Source organism: Prionailurus viverrinus, chromosome C1, assembly GCF_022837055.1.
Source record: "Prionailurus viverrinus isolate Anna chromosome C1, UM_Priviv_1.0, whole genome shotgun sequence".
Taxonomy (NCBI): Eukaryota; Metazoa; Chordata; class Mammalia; order Carnivora; family Felidae; genus Prionailurus; species Prionailurus viverrinus.
In genome coordinates, this window is record NC_062568.1 from 148233106 (window position 1) to 148243194 (window position 10089).

Genomic DNA, 10089 nt, shown 5'->3' on the forward strand with positions numbered 1-10089 from the left:
TTTTTCCAGGAAAGATCTTCTTTGGGGATTTGTAAGGAGCTTGCCAAACTGCTAATAAAGTAGTGATTTATTTTCCATTTGGCTGTTATTCCTCATGTAACACTCACTTCCTTGTTTGATGGTGAGTGAGGTAAATATTAGGATTTTAGATTCAATTTCCTCAACCTCTAAAACGCATCACAAGTTTTGTCATATTAATTTACAAACTCTTCTTTACTTGATAAATATACAAGGATGAGACAAGATTATAGGATTCAGTCAAAGAATTTGATACTTTAAGGTTGGCTTCAAACAATGAGAAGAATGGACACCAAAGAAGTATAAGATAAATTCCCCATGAAAATTTGCTATTAACTGGATATAATAATGTCCCAATTGTGAAAAAAAAAATGTTGCTTGACTGATTACACTGTATATAAATATATTTACACACAATAGAAATATATTTATATAAATGTATCTATACACAATATAACAATTAGGAAAAGTGTTTTAAAAAAAAATCTATCAGCAAGTACTCCACAATCTGCACGCTAGACATAACCAACAAAGAGTACTTAATAATTTGATAACATCATCTCTTTAGTCCCTTTCAATTCAATGCCACTTCCCTAAAGTTAGACAATAACTCTGCATTACCAACATCCTTCTCTAATTTCTCCAACATGAAATCTTTGAAGAAAACACAAATTATGGTTCCAGAAAGAGTACCCGTGTTCAGGTTTTTAATTTACCTGGAATGTCTACTCCCATGAGAATTCCACACGTCATTCAAAATCTCCCTCCACGAAGCCTCTCTGATCAATTTGGTCCTTGTCGATTTCCCCAATCTACTACAGCTATACCACATAGAGAGTGTACAAGATAACATAATACTTGATAGGAGTCATTGTGAAATTGTCATGCAGTGTTCAAACTTAAAACTTCTAGGTTTTAAAAGACAGCTAGGAGAGAAATCACTTAGAAAAGGCATTTAAAGGAGGAAAAAATTATTTTTCCCCAAAACTTGCTACAGTTTTCAATTATTGCATTGCATGATCTCATTTAATTTTCACAGTAACATATGCAATTCTATCTTCATTTTTCAATGTGAACAGTACTTGATATCACAGAGCTGGGAACTTGCAAAGTTCATGTTCAAACTGAAAGCCCAGCTCATTCTGCTCCCTCGTGTGAACTCAGGAACTTGCTCATATTCTTGGATAGGAAGGTCCACCAATCCATGGCCATAAACTCATATAGTATGAGGACTGTATTCCTGTTTATAATTATGTTCTCTTGGGTGACGACATGCTTTAACATGGCATTTTGATATGTCTTTTCTATATGCATGTGCAATTTGAAATGCACACAGCCCACGTTTTAAGGTGAAATGTTTTTCTTCTTTTCTCTTTACTTGATTGCCACTTCCTTGCACATTTATTTCTATCTCTCATCCCCACTCACACCCTCAGCTAGGCAATTCACTTTAATTACCTGTTACATATTCTTCCATATTGTTCTTCCTGTTTATATCATCATATTCAAATCATTAATATGAGATTACATTATAAAAACATCTCTTCTACCTGTTTTTCTCACTTGGGAAGCTAACAGGTATAGCTCACTCTTTTTGGGTGACTAAATAATATTCAGTATTGAGGATGGACCATAAATTGTACAGCTGATGTGCAATTTGGATTAATACAGTAATACATTAGAAGACTTCGGTATCTTTCAGAAGTACTGTTCTCTATGCCGTATGCCTTGGTTTTGTTGACGAAAATACCAAATGCCAACAGCCATCTTTTTTCCTCTGATAGATGTGGCTTGTGTTGATAAGACAAAACACTGTAACCCTTTCTTTGATGTAGAGGTTCCTTGTTATTTCTTGTAAGTATTCAGTGAAACCATACCATGGATTTGAGATCCATAAATCTCCTTAAGCATTATAAGCGAAAAGGATTTGAATCATTTACCCTAGACTGAAGGCTTGAGCAAGCGTTAAGATCAGTAGGCAATCTGAAAGTACGGGACATTCTACTTGGTGTTTCATTCAGACGTGACGCACCACAGGTGCGTGTGGTGGTTGTGATTAATATAAAATGAGAGAGTTGGTTTGGCGGCAGTCGATCTGTTCCGGTACCAATGTGCCGTGATTCTGATTCCAACCCCCCATTTGGAGGCATCGTAAATACTAAAATCTATAATGTATATTACCATTTTACGCACTCAAACATAAGGGAAAAAATAATAGGTTTCTTTCAAAATTGTCCTAAAGAAACGTGGTTTCGTTTCCTGTTGGGCTGCAATTTGCCATATATCAGAATCCAAGGGCCAGGCTGTTCAACCTGAAAATTATTATTTTCTTTCTTTTCGTTAATGTATCGGAAGTGGATCTAAAAGAACCTCCAGGATGCAGGGGGGCTAATTATCCTGGCAGTCAGTTAAGCTTTGGAAGTTTTAGGTGATAAGAACAGAGCCCTAAAAAGGACTCCCTGCCTGCTGCTGCCTGCTGCGAAGAAAGAAACCTGTGCTGCCATCCCTGAAAATATTGTTCAAATTACCCTAAAATTCTTCTGGTTTTCTGTGCATCCTGGCTCCTGGAGAGCGGCACTGTTCCAGCGAGGTCATTTACTCTGTCACTTCAGCCTGCTCGGCGATCATGACAACTACATCTTTCAGTCAATCTTATGTAGGAGGCTTTTCTGCCAGACCTTATGCGACCTGAGTGGGGAAGGTAATTATACAAAACAACACTGTTTCTTGTTCCTCAAGTGCCACCTGTCTCCTCTGCAGAACCACCTCAGTGCTCCCCGATTTGATCTTCCCACTCAGATCAATTTCTCAGATTCTGCTAAAGGAATGCGTAAGTAAACAGCCACCTTCATGTCCCAGGACTTAACCTGCAGAGAGGCACAGCAGTGTCGCCGATACTGGCACCAGACTCCACGGGCTGGTTGCCAGGGCTAGAGTTCTATTTCTACCTCTGGTGACATAGGATCTTGGGCAAGTTACAGCCATGTGTTTTAGTTTTTCATCTCAGAAATGGAGATAAGGACAGTACCTGTCTTATAACGCCGTTGTGAGAATTGTATCGCTTGATATATGGAAGATAATGACTACAGTGTTGGGCATATAGCAAGTGACATTGAAGGATTAGCTATTAGTATTATAACCTGGGTGAACAGCTCTTGATTGTGCACCTACTAGGTGCCAGCAGCGGTTCTAGGTGTGTGGTAGAATTCACTGGTAAAACCCAACTAATAAAAAATAGACATAAATCTCTTGTTCAGCGTGAGGATTCCTACGGTACTGATTGATCAGCCAGTTACATCTGAAACAGCAAGGAAACAGTAAAAACAAAAATCGGTAATGATAAGTTACTGTCTCTAGTTTCTACCACCTCCTTATTTGCCTTCTCAACTCCCACCCTGCCCCATTCAAAACCTCCAACCTCGAATTTCACTGCCATGCTCTGTGAGGCTGGTAGGATGGTGGAGAGAATTTCTAAGGCTTAATGTTACTGACCCATATCTTTGAAGTAGGGGTGCAGCCCAGGCCTCACACTGCTCTCTACATGTAAAATCTCTGCCCCTCTGGGGCTAATGTCCTACAGTTGGATTAAAATAGCTTTCCTGTGCAAAGGTACATCAATATATTTTTACTTAAATATAAATACTATTACCATTTACGTGAACTTGAAAAGTATAATCTCTTTAAACAGTGCACATAAGCAAAGCTAATTTGGTATTCTCAGCTTTCCATATATCCCTCCAGATGAGAGAGAAAAAACTTTGGCATTATTTGGATACTTCGTGTTCTTTGTTCGGGACACTTTTGTAGTCATTTCGTTTGCTCTTGCTGAGCGTAAAACCATAGAAACCATGTTCCTTAAAACACAGTCTTGATTTCTTTAGAGGCAAAAGCAAATGAGCTATTTTAATACTTGAGAAAAACAATAATACAGGAATTTTCAGTGGGAAAGGAGAAATGTTCTTTAATAAATGTCTGTTAGTCATAGGTAAGATGCATTTGTTTTTACATATTATTCATTATTGTTTCCTGAAAAAATAAGATGTATTTGTTTTTACATAAAGGTGATTTCTAGTTTCCATATTTAGTAAACCAGATTTTGAAAATTTTGACATAAAGGAATTAAGAATTCTATTAGTAATTTAGGGATTCAGACATTTTGTTTTATCTGTCACCCCCTTCTGCGTACCTCATTGTTCTGATAAACAGAGCCTCAGAGGTCAGAAACATAGTTTTTATTCTTCTATGTGCTAAAGCATAAGACATGTTTAGTATTGTGTGATTTTTTTTTTACCAAGTAGATTTTCATGCAGAGCTTGAATAAGTGAAATACATAGCCAAACATGTTTTCTACTTGTAGAGACAAGTTGAATACAAAGCTCTCTTTTGCTCACCAAATCTCAATTTCCTTGAGACTATGACTACAGTGTTGTTTCTTAGCATGCTTCTATTTTCTTTATAAAATTCAAAAAGGTAAGTAGATTAACATATATAATTTTGACTTGGACATGATGTGAATTTTATACACGAAGAATTATGTCCATTGAAACCTCTTACAAAATGAATTTAAGGCACTTTACAAAGATGGATAAAATAGAAGCTAGATGATATAAATGTGAAACACATACTAGAGTTGTGTCAAAGGAAAAACAAAGTTACAGTCATAAAATGGAGGTAAGAACTTTAAACATGAGTGCTTTATTCATTCAAGTTCTGTCCTATAATCCCTTGCCATATAACAACACCACTCTAAAACGTGCCTTAAAAAAAAAGGATTTATTACTGTTTCTCACATTTCTGTTGGTTGGTGGGGCTCAATAAGACAGCTCTCACCCAGGATCTCATGAAGCTGCAGACTGATGCTCTGTGGGGCTGCAGCCGTCTTATACAACTGTCCACTACCATCTCCAAAGGGGCTGCCAGCCAAGCATCCATTAGTGGTCTCTCCACATCATTTGGGTTTCACACAACATGGGTTCTGGGGTCCCTGAGGAAGCATCCCAAAGCAAGCATTCCAAGAGACCCTGGTAGAGACTGAAAGGCTTCTTATCACCTAACCTCTGAAGTCATGCAGTTGACTTCTGCCAAAGCGGCCAGTTGCAAAGCCCACCCATATATAAGGGGTTGAAGAAAGAGATCCATGTTTTAATGGCGGAGTGGCAAGGTCACATTGCATAAGAGTATATGGAAATGGAAAATATTATTGAGGTCATTTTAGGAAAGTACAATCTGTCATAAGTTTTATATTCTTGTTAATATCTATATATCATAATATTCTTACATTAGACCAAGCAATGAATTTCATGGGACTGTTTTCCTCAAGTGTCCTTGAGCGTAAGCCAATGAAATCACACTAAAGAACAATTCAGTAAAAGCAATAAAGCTATAAAAGTTCCAAGTAATATGACCCAGGTAACTATTGTTTGCTATCGTATCTTAATCCAAACGTAGATTCAAAAATCCAGGTCTGTATCAGTATTTCCCATACTATAGCCTAGTATTCTGAACACCAGTATTCTGATTAATGGTAATAGGGCCTTATTTGAAAAAATAAGACAATAAAGGTCTTCCACAAGTGAACATTTTTTTAAAACTCATGTAGTTTGCCCAGACCATTATCCAATTCTGCCACTGACCCTGGGCATCAGTCTGTCAATTCTTTTAATATAGAAAATGTTTTGAGAAGTACTGTTGTTTTTTAAACACACACACTCACACAAACCAAAATGTTGATGTTAGTCTAATATAGCCTTTCCATAACTTTTTAAACTCAGGATAACCAATTAAGATTTGGGAAACTGCACAGAACATGGACTAGAGGATGCTGATATGATACAATACAGTTTTCATATCCTTCTACCGTCATTCATCCACAGTTATTGACTCTATCACATTCAGAAATACTGAGTAGTACTCTATTTGAGAGTAAACTCTAAGCACCTGTTATGTATGAAATAATGTCTCTTTGCATTCAATCAATCCAAGAATATAGTCGGCATTCTTTGTAAAATTAACAACATAAGAGTACTCAGGAGTTTATAAAGAGGCAAACCACGGGCATATAACCAGAGAATATAACAAACGATTGGGTGATTGAAAGCCCAGAGTTGTACCATATATGTAGCACCCTGAGAATAGTTTAGTTAAAATCCTCACTGGTCAGTATACAGGCAAATATCAAGCAAGGTGAACTTTTATAAAGTAATCCTAATACTAAATTCCGGGTTATAGTATAAAATCTGAAGTCGGGGCGCCTGGGTGGCTCAGGCGGTTGAGCGTCTGACTTCGGCTCAGGTTACGATCTCGCGGTCTGTGGGTTCGAGCCCCGTGTCGGCCTCTGTGCTTACAGCTCAGAGCCTAGAGCCTGCTTCGGATTCTGTGTCTCCCTCTCTCTCTGCCCCTCCCCCACTCATCCTCTCTCTCTCTCTCTCTCTCTCTCTCTGTCAAAAGTAAACATTAAAAAAAATTTTAAATCTGAAGTCAGTGTAAAAATCTATAAATGGCTTTCTGTCACTTGCTTGATACCTTTCAAAATAGTTTCAAGTTTAGAAAATATTTGCAAAAAATTAGTTCTTAAAAAAACTACAATTCTAAAATTAAGATGAAAATATTTACTTTTTATAAAATGGCATATAAATTATCTTATGTTACCCATAATATATTATTTTAAATCAAACCATTGTAAGATTAGTGACAAGGTAACATTTTCTAAATTAATGTGAATGACCTAATGTTAGTTAATTCAATGCTCTAGGCAGTAGACGCCATTTACAGAATAATATTTCTGACCAGAGATAAGGGAAGACAAATATTTAATACAAAAAAATTAGAAAGAAACATTTATAAATATAAGAAATCTATTTCAAAGTTTGATATATTTAGTAACCCCAAACTTCAACTATGTCATGTTTTCTTATTCCATGACAACCTGAGTCAAAAGGTTAGGACCTAAAACAGATGGTCTGCTAACACTAGATTTCATCTAGCCTAGATCTAGTTGAGGAACTTTTTCAAGACAAAATGACTGATTCAAAAATGAAGTGTGTGCTGCCTGCCCGTGAAAATAAAGAACTTTCAGGTCCTTGCTTCACCATGACAAGGCACAAAAGGAAAAGGGAAATAATGAAGTTGTGTTTAATGGAAAATGAATTTATGAATTAGTGAGGAAATGAAAGAAGCTTTAAATGAAAGTAGTTTGCAGGGATGCCTCCCCTGAAGCTACACAAAATTGAAAAGGCATCTACCGAATCTTAAAACCGCATTCAGTGTTATCTTCTAGTCTGCCCTTTTAATGGATGATTTGTATGCAACACTTCCAAGTGAGATGAGAGTATTACAGACTACTGAATCAGACATAATCATCCTATAGACCCAGCAGGGGCAGCCTGAGATAATAGGGGGAGAGTGAAAAATCCTACATTCAGAAAGTGTTTTTCTCTGAAACCACCCAAGCAACACAGTCTCTGAACACTGCACACGTCATCGTGTGGCCTTAACCATAGCTTATGCCTTTCATCCTTAAAGGGAAAAGAGCCGCCACCAAAAATTAGCCTGTCTTCCTTTAGCATTCTGTCTCTAATAAGCTGTATCCCCAAGTAGGTGGCCATTGCCTTTTGGTGGCACTACAGGCACAATATATGCATGAAATGAAGATACAGCTATTTTGTTTTTAGTTAAATTTGTTTTCAAGAGGTGGCATTTCGAAAGTACTGTAAGCTAATGAAAACCAATGAAGAGAGCTTTATGTAATAACCCAATCACTGAAAAACCAAAACACACAAAAAATATCATTTTATAAGCAAGAAATGGTAAGCTAACTTTAAAGGATTATGACCCTTGGAAGAATACACCCATGAGGGAAAGACCACCTGTGGAGCTATTCTCTTTCGTACAATGTTAGAGCTAAACAACAGCCTATAAAGACTGGCATGCGATAATATAGAAAGACTTCAACAACTAAAATGTCCAAATATAAAAATTGACCATTTGAATCACCTTTCTTCTTAAAAAGTTTGTGTTACAAAATACTGAAACATATTATAACTTATAATCAACTTAGACAAGGAAAATTTGTAAGCTCTTTAAAAATCTCAGAGTGTGTATTCTTTCAGCACTGGTAAATACTGTCACTACCATGCATATATAAATTCTGTTTCATCACTGGGGCACTGGGTGGCGCAGTCGGTTAAGCGTCCGACTTCAGCCAGGTCACGATCTCGCGGTCCGTGAGTTTGAGACCCGCGTCAGGCTCTGAGCTGATGGCTCAGAGCCTGGAGCCTGTTTCCGATTCTGTGTCTCCCTCTCTCTCTGCCCCTCCCCCGTTCATGCTCTGTCTCCCTCTGTCCCAAAAATAAATAAACGTTGAAAAACAAAATTTTAAATAAATTCTGTTTCATGATATCTAAAATCCTTATTTTTTCTTCTGTTACGTGATCTGTAATGAAGAATAAACTTTGCTCGAAGAGAGGTACGAGCTTTAGCCTTCAATTTCTGGAAGGTTATCTCCAGATCTCTGAAATGTCCTGCCTGATAGGAGTGCCTTTGTTTGCTCAGAGACTTTGGCCACCAGACAGCCCAACAGTGTGATTTCTAACAGAAGCTTTGAGTCACACCATATTGGTTCTGAACCCCTGAGGAACTAGGGACTAATGGCATTAGCTCAATCTCTAGGAGGGGCTGGAGACCAAAGGTCAGCTGTACAGGAAGTATAAAGTCAGGCCCAGGTAAAGACTCTGTACACCCAAGGCTTTCGTAAGTTTCCCTTTCTGGCAATCCTCTGTATGCATTGCCTCACACTGTGGCCAAAAGAAGGTAAAGTCACCTATGATTCCATGGGAGAGGACAACCAGAAGTTCCACATTTGGACCCTTCCTGGACTCTGCCCCATGCATCTCTTCCTTTCGCTGATTTTAATTTGTATTTTTTCACTGTAATAAAAACTTGGATCCTAAGTATAGTGCGTCCCTGGATTAGTTGTTCTAGTGGCTTATCAAACGTGTGAGTGATCAAGGGGATCCCTTGAATTTGTAGTTGTATCATATATAGTAGCTATATTATATACATAAACCCTGTTTCTCTGGGGAACCCTGACTAATCATAAAGAGAGAAAGAATTTTTTTATAAGAAATTGGCTTATGAAATTTCATAGTGGCTGGCAAGTCCAAAATTTGTAGGGCAGACTGGCAGTTTGGGAACTCACACAAGAGTTGATGTTGCAGTCTTGAGGCAGAATTCTTTTCCTGGGGAACCTCAGTGTTTACTCTTAAGGACTTCAACTGATTGGATTAGACTCACCTACATTATAGAGGGTAATTTCTTTTCCTTAAAGTAAATTGATTGCAGATGTCAACAATATCTACAAAATATTCTTACAGCAACATCCATACTAGTGTTTGAATAAATATCTGGGCACTACAGCCTCGCTTAATTGACACATAAGACTAGCAATAACAGTGGCCAACTGGTCTCAAGTGAGGGTAATCCTAGGGAACCCCTGACCTTATGGCTGGTGTCCGAAATGAGAGTAGTCTTGTGGGGACTGTGTCCTCTGACTGTATATTTGGCTAATTTCCAAAGACAGGCTCATACAAATATAGTCAACTGATTTTTGACAAAGATACAAAGGTAATTCACTAGAGAAAGAATAGTATTTTCAATAAATGGTGCCAGAACAATTGGGTATCTGTATTAAAAGAAAAACAAAAACAAAAACTAGAAACAGACTTTACATCTTACACAAAAAGATAACTGAGAGTGGATCATAGACCCGAATATAAAATTTTAAACTATAACATTTTTGGAAGGAAACAGGGTGGGAGTGGGAATCTATGTAACCTTGAATTTGGTGATGAGCTTTTAGATACAACAAGAAAAGCACAACCATGAAAGAAAAAAATGATAAATTGGACTTTTTTAAAAAAACTAAACACTTTTGAGCTGCAAAGAACTGTTAAGAAAATAAAAAGACAAGCTATGCACTGGGAGAAAATATTTGCAGATCACACATCTGATAAAGTATTTGTATCCAAAACATACAAAGAACTCTAAAACTCAACAATAAAAGCTGAACACAAT